The following is a 13076-nucleotide window of genomic DNA, read 5'->3' as shown; positions in this document are numbered from 1 at the left end:
CACGCTAGCCCTCTCAGTAGTAATGTCGGCCAGGACACTACAATCGTATTTCTAGTCTCACTTGATTGTCGTCATGGCGCCTATACCACTTCGAGCCATCCTTCACATTCCAAGCCAGTCAGGAAGTCTAGCCAAATGGGCGATAGAACTCAGCGAATACGACATTGTATACAAAAATAAGACATACGCGAAATCCCAAGTTTTGGCAGATTTTATCATCGAACTGCCGCCTGAGAACACTCAAGAGAATTCGTACGATGCGATTTGGAACCTCCATGTCGACGGCTTGTCCTCAAAGCAGGGCTCTGGCGTCGGGATCCGTTTAGCATCTCCAGAAAGGGGATTCTCGAATAGTCTTTCCGACTAAACTTCAACACAACCAACAACGTGGCTGAATACGAAGCGCTTATAGCCGGACTAAAGTTGGCTCGTGGGCTCAAGATAAACAAGTTACGGGCCTTCTGCGATTCCCAGCTCGTGACCAACCAGTTCAACGGAGAATACACGGCTCGAGACGAACGAAAGGAGGCATACCTCGCCTTAACTCAAGAACTGGCGAAATAGTTCGGCCAGTTCGAGCTAACACGAGTTCCACGGGGAGAGAACACATCAGCCGACGCTTTAACCGCTCTAGCTTCGACCTCCGATCCACACTTGAAGAGAATCATACCGGTAGAATTCATAGAAGAACCAAGTATTAAAGAAAGCAGCGAGGACCGCGTATTCACAGCTCCAGACCTTTACTGATCTGTGTTAAAAGAACCGAGGCTCGAAGAGTCATTGAAGAAGTTCACAGCGGATCCTGTGGAAATCACTCTGGCGGAAGATCTTTAGCCATAAAGATCAAACGCCACAGGTACTTTTGGCCGACAATGATCAAAGACTGCGAGAAGTTTTTTCAACGATGCGACAAATGTAAGAGGCACACGCCAACGATCCATCAACCCGCCGAGCTCCTCTCCTCCATAACATCGCCTTATCCTTTCATGCGCTGGTCCAAGGACATTATCGGACCTTTACATAACTCCAAGCAGAAGAAGCTCGTCCTCGTACTAACAGACTACTTCTCCAAATGGATCGAGGCGGACTCCTATGCCAGCATCAAAGACACACAGGTCGAAAACTTTGTCTAGAAGAACATCATATGCCGCCACGGGATACCTTACGAAATCGTCACCGATAACGGGTCACAATTTATCACAGCACGATTCGAGGGATTCTGCGACAGATGGGGGATTCGCCTCAGCAAGTTCACGCCTCGGTACCCCCAAGGAAACGGGCAAGCGGAAGCTACGAACAAGACGATCCTCGATGGACTGAAGAAACACCTCGACGCCAAGAAAGGCAGCTGGGCCGACGAGCTTGAAGGAGTACTATGGTCGCGCAGAACCACTCCGCGTTGGGCCACGGGAGAAACATCTTTCGCTCTTGTCTACGGCACAAAGTGCATGATTCCCACCGAAGCTGAGATCCCGGTAATAAGGAGACGCTTACTCCCCGAGCAGAAAAACTTCAACACTCACAGCTTGGTACTATTACAGCACTAGTCCGCATGCTGGACAAGCTGGACTTGATCGACGAAAGAAGAGATTCAGCACTAGTCCGCATGCAGAACAATCAGAACCCCACAGCTTGGTACTATTACACTCACGTCAAACACCGCCGCTTCCACGAAGGAGATCTCGTGCTACGCAAAGTCTTTCAGAATACCGCCGAGCCGAATGCAGGAAAGCTCAGTGCGAGTTGGGAGGGACCTTACACGATTTCAAAGGTCGTATGTCCCGGAGTCTACGAACTCGCCAACATGAACGGCAAAGCGATAACAAGATCTTAGAATTCCATGCATCTAAGGAAATATTATAGCTAGAAACCTAAGGTACGCATATACTTGAACTACGGGGTGGCTTGATCCCTGAAAAGGGTACGTAGGCAGCTCGTCCCCGGACGAGTTCAGCTACCCCCCCCTTATTAAAAAAAGGGGGGAGTGGGGTCCATATATCTATACTCTCACTCAAATTTTTTTATCAATTTTTACTTCTAAGTTAATACCTCGGGTTTTATTTGATCAAATCCGCCTCGGTCTTTGCCTCGGGAACCTACTATGGTCACTCCCTTAATCTAAACTTTACAGTTTGTCTAAGCGATGGACACGCTCGTGAACTAAATTCATTATCACCGCTTCGGTTACAGTGCGCTATATAAATATACGAGACAATCGGGTCGGAGATACCCGACCAAAGATGAAATTGTCTTCTGAAACCCCAGTTAAACCTAACACTGGTGCCACGGTTTGTTTCTAAACACTGGTTATTGACTGAATTAGATCGGGTTGCAACCGCGAAAATTCAAGTCCGTTACAACTAAAACCCAGTTGATATTAAGACACTGGTATCAGGCCTATGCTTCGGCTATTCTATCTCTTGATTTATCAATATCACCTCGGAGCAGGAATTACTTCGGGAATCGTTTAAGACAAGAATCTTTCGAACTAAGCATTTATATTCATTTAGCAAAAAGGGATTCATATGTTGGATAAAGCCATCCAGACATAAGTCATAAACACCGGAAATCTTTCGGACATAGCCTCGGGCTCACTCTTCTTGCTCTCCTTCGGGGATCTTCACTGGCTTAGTGCCCAGGTTTAACCCGGCCTGATAGATGACGCCAACTTCATCGGCCATGCCTTCAACAGACCTATTCCCGAGTCAAGGGACACCGGAGGGACCAGAAGACCTTCCCGAAGTTCAGTGTCGAGCCTAACATACTTCACTTCGGCATCCGCAAACTCGGCTTTCCACCGGAGCACTTCTTCCTTCTCCTCCTCGATCTTCTTGCCTCCTCCGATCTCGGATATCAGCTCGTTGTTGGCCTTTGCTTGGACGAAGTTCATATAACGCTCGCTAACTTCGTCGAAGTTGACCATTTTCACCTCGGTCGCTTTAATCTTTTCGGCAAAGTCAGCTGCCATTTTGCGCTTCACCTCTTTCCTCGCTCGTGCTACCTCCTTTTCCCGGAGAGACCTCTCCTCGAGGAGCAGTCTTTTGAGATGTTCGATCTCTGCCTCGGATATACAACAAAGAAGGAGACCCTCGTCAGCCACCTTTTGTCTTTCGGCCTCTTCGGCTGCAGCCTTCGCCTCGGCCTCTCGTTGTTTAGCGACGGCCTCGACGACTTTCATCTCGGCATCATCTAGGGCCTTCTGAACTTGCTCCCTAGCCGCGGCATGCTCACAAACTTCAGAGTCGTAAGAGTAAACCATCGAGTTCATCGAAGAAAAGGCCTGATACAAACACGGGTCAGATATATAATTTAAACGTCTCGGAGCGTAAAGTCGGAAGTTTGTGTACCTTCAGAAAATTTGATGCAGTCTCGCTATATCTCCCAGCCTTGATCAGATTCTCGAGGGCTGGTAGAAAAAGGTCCCGCGCAGGTAGCTATAAGGTTCACCGAAGCGACCTTATCCTTATAAATTGGAGTCTCACCTCGGCTCTTCCTCGCTTTCTTTTTCCTTCTGCCAGAGCCCTCCGCCGTGGGACGTTTTCCTTTGGGTTTCTCCTCCTCCTTAGCTCGCAGGCCAATAACCACCGAAGTCTTAGCCGCCTCGGGAGCTTGGATGCCGGTATCCCCAACTGGGATGTCCTCAGGCACCTCGGAAGGAGCTGAAAAAGCGGTCGGACAAGGTACCTTGGGCCTAATGGACGCCTCGGGCAAATCAGCCCCGTCGGGCCCATCGTGCGCCTCGGACAGAGGCTTGAAAAGATCCTCGAGAGCCCTTTTTTCTCAGCTGCTTTCCTCTCTGCAGCTTTCTTTTCCTTTAACGACATTCTCTCTCCTCGCATTTCCACGAAGCCGCTCAATCGTTAGTCCGGGGAAGATGATGACGATGAGCAGGACACGCCACGAAGTAACCTCAACGCTTTCTCAACTCCTCATGTGTTTCCAAGAGATCTTCGGGGATGAGCTCGTGGAACGTCGGATCTCGATCTGTAAACAAAAACAAGAAAATGGTTAGAATAAACCGACCAAGTCGCAACGGATAGCAAACTCAACGCTTTAGATAAACTACCAAATTTGCCCCATTTCGCAACAACTTTATCGAGGCAGTCCTCGGGGACAGAGTCATCGTCTATCGCAACAAAGAAGAAGTGATCGGTATACTTCTCATCTTTGCTCGGACCAGGGGACCCAGGATATGATGAACCTCCAGAAGATTCCTTAGATGCGCAAGGGACAGAGCCTTATCCTGATGAGGTGTCGCAATCCACGATTCGAGACCTTAGCTAACGCGATTTTATACGACCATAAGAATTCCACGATCAGCCTCGGGAGAGGGAACCATAGAAAGCAAAAATGGAAAAATCCCTCATACAGCGTGAAGAACCCCTCGGGAAGATTGTCAACTCGTTTGCTCGGGGTCAGAAGCCTCATAGTGATTCCTTCACTAAAGCTGAACCGCACTCTCAATTCCCGAAGGGAGTCCTCGGTGGATAACGTAGAACCAGGAGGGTCAGGCCTTTGCACCTTTCTTGCTCGCTTCTTCTTCTGCTGAGCCTTGGCTGCTTGCATCCTGGCCTTAACTATTCTTGCCTCTGCGTCGGAATCATAATGAATCGCCTCGGTTTTCACAGGAAGTGAAGGTGGCTCGGGTGCACTTTGCCAGCGAGAACCCCCGGCATCACCTACCGCTGGGGGATGATCTTTCCTCCTACGCAGCGCCTCCTCGGGCTCCTCCGGTAAATCGAGGTCCCAAGCTATATCTGCCACGGCATCTCCCCGAGCCACGAAACGGCTCGTATCTTCTTGATTCCCAGACGATGACTCTGTATCACTATCTCTGCTCCTTTTGGGTTGGTCTGATAAACGGACCTCGGGTCTATCCGAGAAACTGCTCCAAACCATCTTTCTTTTGTGAACGGGCAGATTTCTGCCTTGGGATGAATCGGTTGAATCAGAAAGCGACATCTTTTGGCTCGGGTGAATCGAAGGATCAGAGAAACAAAATTTTGAAGATCGGAAAAATCAAACCTAGGATCTAAACACGGCGGTGACACGACGGAAAATAAAACGGAGCAAAGGAAAACAAAGAAATCAAGATTAGAGAGAAAATAACCGAACCTTTGAATTTTTTCCTTGCACATTGCGAAATGAGAAAATGAGGTAGGAGTCGGGTATTTATAGAATGCTTCGGCACGTCGGGTACGCATGAATCATAGAATATTTCACATCCGCACAAATCTCGGGCGCGTCGGGAACGCGCAAACTATATTAAAATGCTTCGCATCCGCACGAGTCTTGGAAATCAGCAAGAGACCTTTCCACTTCTCGAGAAGGAAACCCAATCGTCACATGCTAGAAGAAGATGAAGCGTCAAAGGAATTCGAATCGTCATAGATTTCAAATCACCGAAGGACACGAACCGTATTTGAAACATGGATAGCCTCGACATTCAAGGATAGGCTCGGGACAAAGTTTAAACTGCTCGGACTAATAATCGTGAAGCTCGTCACTTGCTCCTCAAGTCAACGAGCTGGGGGGCTAACTGTTGGGGTCAGATTCCACTCGCGCTGAGTCCGAGCCAAGGCATGACATCTTGGGACACATCGATAGCCAGCTCGGGATCAATCACCGAATTGGCTCGGGGAGCACTAACCCTACCAGCTTGGGATCAACCACCAAATTGGCTTGGGAGCACTGACTGAACCGGCTCGGGCCATCCCGTATTGGCTCGGGGACATTCGCCGTATCAGCTTAGGACTCGGTATACCACCTTACCCGAGATGAATTCTCGCTTCATCCCGAGCCGACTTCGCAAGTCACCCGAAGCAAGTGTCAATGTTACCCGAGGTGAAGTCCTACTACTACCCGAGGAGAAGTAACAATGCGGCCCGAGGCAAAACGAATGTTGCTCCCGAGCAGGAGTGCACAAGAAATCCCGAGACAAAGACTTAGTAAATATTTGTCTTCAAAGTATCATTTCCGAACAGGATAGCATCACTCCCGAAAAAGAAGGATCATTTCCGAAATAATCGGTAATGATAAAGAAGAATCTCAGGGGATCAACTCAAATCAGGAAAACTTCCGAAAACTCCGAAGAATAAAGAAAATATCTTATCCGCGATATTCTGAGCCCACTTCAAGATAAATGGAAATCTTCCGAGAATATCGCTGGAGAGGCGGTTTACCATCCCTATATAAAGAGACTCAAGGCTCTCACATAAGGGAGAAGCAAAAAAAAAACGCTCCAGACTAGACTACACAAAGCTCTAAAGCAAACGAACACTTTTCTTTTACGATCTAGTTCTTTGTACGATCAAAGCTATTCTTTTCATCAATAATATCAGGAACACCATCTTTGGTCATCGCTCTGTCTGTTGTTATTTGAGAATTCTCGTTTATCGTGTCACTAAATAAAACCCTAAAGACAAATTTTGATTGTGTTAAGTTTCAACTTCCACAGTAGGGTCGGGCCCGGCATCAAGGACGGCCCTGGTCACGAGGGACATGACAGGTCTGTGGGTTCACGGGCACACCGGTCGCAAGGTGTAGCGACCGGTCCGGCGTGTAGGGTCGGCATCGGCCACGAGGGGTCGTGGCCGGTCCGGCGGTTGACGGACCTCTCTTCTTTTTCTGATTTTCTGATTTTTTTGATTTTCTATTTTGTTTTTATGGTTTTTATAAAAGACCTGAAATTGCAAATACGAAAAACACGAAAGTAATGTAAAGTAAAAATTTAAAACGAAATTGAAAAACTTACGAGTGGGTTGCCTCCCACTAAGCGCACATGTTTAACGTCGTTGGCTCGACGTTTGGGAAGCCGGTTTAAGCTTGGTGGTGTGGGGCTTCAGGAATCGTCTTTCCTTTAGCGTCCTCGATGTCTTGGTAGTCGGCTCCGGCTTCTATAACAAGCTGTCCTTTAGCCGAAGTTTCAAAAACTTTAGCTTGGAGGAGAACTTCCTTAGTATGCCGTATCCTCTCTTGGATTTGATCTTTGCTCTCCTTGCTAAGCTCCGGAGGAACAATGATCTTTATCTTTGAAATTTGAGGTGGCTCGGGCAGTTTGAATTGCGTCCTTGGAGTCTTATCACGAACTCCGCGGTTGCTTGTCTCCGCTTTATTGATATCGGGACCAATAGGATCGTCAAGTAGAGGACTTACTTGAGTAGGGATCATCTTAGAGATCGTCAGATAAGAGATCTTCTTGTTGATTTTCGCGAAAATCGTCTTCTTGCGGTTGTGGTCAATCACGGAACCAACGGTTGCAAGAAACGGTCTCCCCAAAATAAGAGGTCTCTCAGTCTTCTTATCCATCTCCAAGATGTGGAAATCGGTAGGGACTATGCAATCTCCTACGACTAGTTGTAGGTCGCGAACTAATCCATCAGGAGTCTTTTGGGATGAATTTCCAAAGACTAAGCTAAGATTGGATGGAGATAAATCTCGCAAACCAAGCTTCTCCACAACACATCTCGACATCATATTAACATTAGCACCAAAATCACAGGGAGTTAGGGAATTCGATGCCTGTAATGGAGCAAGAGTAGACAAAACGTCCCGGATCTTCCACATTGGTAAGTCTCCGTAACGGGTAGCGTTTGGGCTTGTCCTCGACAATGATTCGCGTCATTCAAATCATGTCTTCATGAGAATAAAAGAGCGGCACCAATGGCTCGGCTTCACGGTTGTGGAGAGCTGATACGGTTGAGATAGCGTTGCAATATCCTTTAGGATTTTCTTCGGTTCTTCCTGGAAGTACACCGGCTTGTCGTTTAACGGCTTTGAGGGTTTGAGCGACTTGAGTTTCAAGTTTCTTCACATGTGTGGAAAGACTTATGAACTTTCCATTCAGTCACCATATACGTTCTCAATCTTCACGTTGATATCTCGGGAAGTCTTATGATGAGATGCTAGAAGTTCTTGCATCATCATCTCAAGCTTACTTCCTTGAGAAGGCGCGGCTTGGATCGGTCCGGCTTGGAAAGGCACCTTGTTGTTGTTGTTGAAAGGAGCTCTCGGCTGGAAGTTGTTACCACCGTAGTTGGCGTTTTGAAAGCGGTTTTGAAACGGCTTCTGTAGCGGATAGCTTTGATCCTGAGGATTCTCTACATTCGGGTTCCTATAAGAAAGGTTAGAAGTATTGCGAAAGTTGTTGTTGTACCCTCGGTTTTGGTAGAATCCTTGGGAACCAACGTAGTTTACTTCTTCTTCTTGGTTGAATGTATCATCGAACTCTTAGAAAGCCTCGGCGTTTCCATTACCAATCATCTCACATGCGTTGACGGCACGGTTCTGGTTCCTTAGAAGTTGATTCATCATTCCCTTCAGCTCGGCGATTTGCTTTGCGTCGGAATCATTAGAACGGGTTGTTCTATCAAAATTTGTGGAAGCATTGCTGTTGCTAGTGGCGAGATTCTCTATCAAGTCACGTCCTTCTTGAACGGTTTTGGTAGTTAAATCTCCATTGCTCGCCGTGTCTAGCCAAATTTGAAACTTGGAATGTAATCCTCTATAGAAAGTACTTAAGAGGGTACCTTCCGTGAAACCATGGTGAGGACAATCACGTTCGTAGACGGTGAATCATTCCCATGCTTCATGAAATGATTCAACAGGTCCTTGTTTGAATCCTTGCAGCTTGTTTCTTAGAGGATTGGACCGTGACTTCGTGTAGAAGTGATTAAGAAAGGTTGACATGCATCCTTCCCAATTGTTAATCGATCCAGGAGGTAAACTTCAAATAATCGTCAGGTACTCCACGGGATTGTGTTGTACTGCAGATTTCTTCAAAAAGATCGATGTGATCCATCGGGTGCTCCGTGTTTAAACCATGGAACAGGTTTTGCTTCACAAGACCAATGATTTGAGGTTTGATCTCATAGTCACGTCTTGGAGGATTAGGTACTCGTATGGCAGCGCGATATTGTGGATATGAGTTTGGTGCATCATAGTCGGCTATCGTACGGTGTGGAGCGGCTCGTCTTAATGGAGGAACATAAGCGGCATGTCTTACGGCAACATTAAGAGGATGTTGGGCATTGATGACTGTTGGGGTCGGATTCCATCCTTTAGTACCGAGCCAAACTTTGAACACCTCAGGGAACTCCCAAGATCACCTCGGGGAAGCGTGCCAATCACCTCGAGGAGCACCCGAAGTTCACCTCAAGGAACTGTCGAGATCACCTCGGGGCAGCGTACCAATAACCTTGGGGAGCACCAAAACTTCACCTCAAGAAGGATCTGCCAGCCAGCTCGGGTACCCTAGCCAGTTCCCTTCGGGTACCCTAGCCGGTTCCCTTTTGGGTACCCGAGCCGGTCCTCTTCGGGTACCAGAGCCGGTCCTCTTCGGGTACCCGAGCCGGTCCTCTTCGGGTATCCGAGCCGGTTCTCTTCGGAAACCCGGGTCATTCCTTTCTGGGTACCCGAGCCAAACACACCAATCAGCCTCCGAGTTTCCCGAGGGGAGGTCATGAATCATCCGAGGCAAAGACTTGATGGATATTCACCTCCAAAGTATCACTTCCGAATAGAACGGTATCATTTCTGGACAGGTTGGCGTTATCTCCGAAAAAGAAGGATCATTTCCGATATACGCGGAAATGATAAGAAGGAATCTTCAAGGATCAAGTCAAATCGGGAAAACTTCCAAAAACTCCGAAGGATATGGAAAGTATCCTAAATCCGCGATATTCTAAGCCGACTTCAAGATAAATAGAAATCTTCCGAGAATATTGCTGGAAAGACGGTTTACCACCCCTATATAAAGCAATTCAAGGCATTCACAGAAAACAGGCAAGAACGCTCTAGACTTTAGACTGCAAAAAGCTCTGAAGCAAGAACACTTTTCTTTTTACGATCTAACTCTTTATACAATCAAAGCTACTCTTTTCATCAATAAAATCAAGAACACCATCTTTGGTTACTAATCGTTCTGTGGTTCTTTGAGAATTCTTACATATCGTATCCCTATAATAAAATCCTAGATAAATCTCGATTGTGTTACTTTCGACTTCTACAATGACATTAGCGGGCTGCGGAAGATTAAGATTATCTCCCACGCCTAGAGGATTAGCTTCTGGAGGAGCTGGTTGATAACGGTCTCGGCCATCTTGCGGGTCGAGTCTTTCTTATTGTGATTCGTAGATGGGGTTGCCATCTTCATCGTGTAAGGGCTGTCAGTCCTCGTCTAGGGCTGGAACGTGTTGGTGTTGCGGACCAAGGTCTCCGTCTCGCGGGTTTTGTTAGTCGGCCATCAGTTGTTGTCTTTGAAGTCTCCGGATTTCATGTTCTAGTCTTCCTATATCTTGGTATGGCGGCACACCTGAGTTTTGACTCCTTGTCATGCACTGCAGATACCAAAAACAGAAACTAAAAGGAAAACGAAGTAATCGAAGAAAAGTAAAAGTGAGAATTTAAACGTTAAACTCAAAGTATCTTAGAGGCAATCTCTTATCGAATTCAATGGTAGCTTGAATCACTCCCCGGCAACGGCGCCAAAAAGCTTGATGTGCGTAGAATTTCACTTCAGAACTTTTACTTGAAGTACTACACGTTAAACTGCAAATGCACAGTAATCAGACTAGTATTTAAGTATCGATCCCACAGAGAGTGTAGCTACGGGTTATTGAATTCAATGAAAAGATTTAGCTAAGAAAAAACTAAACTTTGGGGTTTTGGTTTTGGGTTTCCTAATAACTAATGTAATAAAAGTAAATGAATGCGATAAATGAAAGCTAAGAGCTAAGTAAACTAATGAAAGCTAAGATGAATAACGGTTGTAAGCTATTATGACTAAGGCGTTGGGCGTTCTGGGGTTTCTCCGGAAATCATGGTTCTCGACTAACTAGGGTTTAGATCTCTAGGGTTTTTATGTTTTCGTTCTAGTTCATAACTATGAAAGGCAAATGAACGAGTTATGCTAGGTTATAGAATAAGCCGGCAAATCTCCCTATACTCCGTTACTCAACTGACGCAGGCAACGACGCATTAGGTTGGATTTGCTAAGTACTCTAAGTCCTGTTACTCAACTTACGCAGGCAACAACACGAAGGATTGGTAACACTATGTCCGAGATTAGGTTTACCCGATTAGAGCTCCTAACCTCTTGGATTAGCGTTTGGTGATCAATCCAAACACATGCATTAAGTAAAAGATGTCCCAAAAGAATCTAAGTATGAACGAAATTATAGATCTATAAACCTAATATGATTTGAACCATGAATCCCCTTTGAATCATTCCATAAAACCCAACATAGAAAACTACTCGCTCATGATGCTAAGAAACGACATGGAGATGAAGTAGAAAAGCATAATAAACGAATATGAATAAACAAAGGGGGTTCAAAGGAAACTTCTCTAGTGTCACAGAAGATACTTGTCTCCCCAAAAGTCTTGAAAGAAAGAGTAGAAGAAAGAGTAGAAGAGAAAACAATGAAGAGGAGAAATTAAGCTTCAAAGGACGACTTCTTCGGGATGCAAGAGCTTCGACGAGATGGAGCTAGGAGAGCTGAGAGTCTCGTCGATGGAGGCTGCGAGATCTACGTTTAGGAGGCGGTGAAGAGCTGTGAAGAGGCCGTAGGGTTTCTTCAACTTATCTCGGTATTTATAGGCTTAGATTAGGTCAAGGGGCAAAACCGTCATTTCCCACGAATTAGGTTAAATGAGGGTCGAGTTTCTTGGACAGGGTACGACATGTGATGACCAGAGTGAAGTGTGGAGAGCAGCTCGGGCACGGGCACTCACGACTGGGGGCGCTAGAAGGCTCCGGACCGGTCGCAAGCCTGTGTGGCCAGTCCGGGACATGTCTTCACTCTTCAGGACATAACTTCCGATTGGCTCGTTTAAAAGCTTCGATTTCACTTCGAGGTGAAACTAGACTCTCCTATATTTCCATAGCCACCAAGATCTCTTGATTTGGTAATTGGGAAGACCTCGAACGGACGCCACACTTCTGAGGCACGGAAACTGTCTTGAAACGGGATTTGATCGACTTTTACTCCTTTTTGCTTGAAAACACATTATTCATCCTTGAAGCATAAATACTTGAAAACATCCTTGAAATCTCCAATATCTCCTGTTTTCTCCATGGAAAACCTAGATAAAACATAGTAAAAGTGGGCTAAAATATGATGTTATCATGTGTCCATCAGATTGAAAAAAAAGATGTATGTATCACATCGAGAGTTAGTTATAGATCATTCTATAACATATCAGATTTTAACGATAATAAATAGGAATATATTTTGTTTGATCGAGGCTTTACACATATGTACTTTAAATTAGTTACCTGCCATAGTAACTACTTGAATTGATTCTATCCATAAACCCTAGAGATCCCCTTGAAGCCAACATTTCCCCCATTTGTGTTATGAAAACCGCTATTCATTGTTTTATTTTTGCATTAGCTCATGTAGCATAAGACCTTCCACAGTAAGTACTTGAGTTATTTTTTCCGCAAGAAAACACTTCAAATTGTTGATTTAGCGCCAGAGAAGGCTTAAAACCAATAGTTCATTATCAAATGGATTTTTCCGTTAAAATAGTCGATCCAAGAGTTATCAGTATTTATCAAATATGTTCCTATCTAACAAAACGCTATTGAATCGAATGACAAAGACATTGTTGAAAAAAAGATGGCTTTTCTTGGATGAAATAAAAATATAGGATTCATGTAATGTAACAGGAGAAAGGTTTCCCATTATTTAGCCGGCTTTACACATATGTATTTTTATTTTTTTACTTAATTAAATAATTTAGTAACAAAAAAATCATTTTGTAATTTATTAATTTAGAAAATAGAAAAATAAAATCTTTTTTGATTTTTTTTTTTCAAAATAGCCACGTAAAGTTACAAAATTGTCGCTAATTATATACCGTCACTATTTAGTCTTTAATATACGACTATAATATTCTGACACAACGTAGTCGCTACTACAATATACGACTATTTTATGGATTCACATTTTAGTCGAGAATTAGCGTCTATTTTGCGGCCATTTTATTTTGCGACAACAAATTTGCGACTACCCGAAACAATCCTGAATTAGTCCCACATATTGACTTTGCAACCATTTTGAGACTATAAT

The sequence above is a fragment of the Arabidopsis lyrata genome (genome assembly GCF_000004255.2).
Source record: "Arabidopsis lyrata subsp. lyrata unplaced genomic scaffold ARALYscaffold_2, whole genome shotgun sequence".
NCBI classification, from domain to species: Eukaryota; Viridiplantae; Streptophyta; class Magnoliopsida; order Brassicales; family Brassicaceae; genus Arabidopsis; species Arabidopsis lyrata.
The sequence above is the reverse complement of the archived record's forward strand: the minus strand, read 5'-3'. Positions refer to the sequence as shown.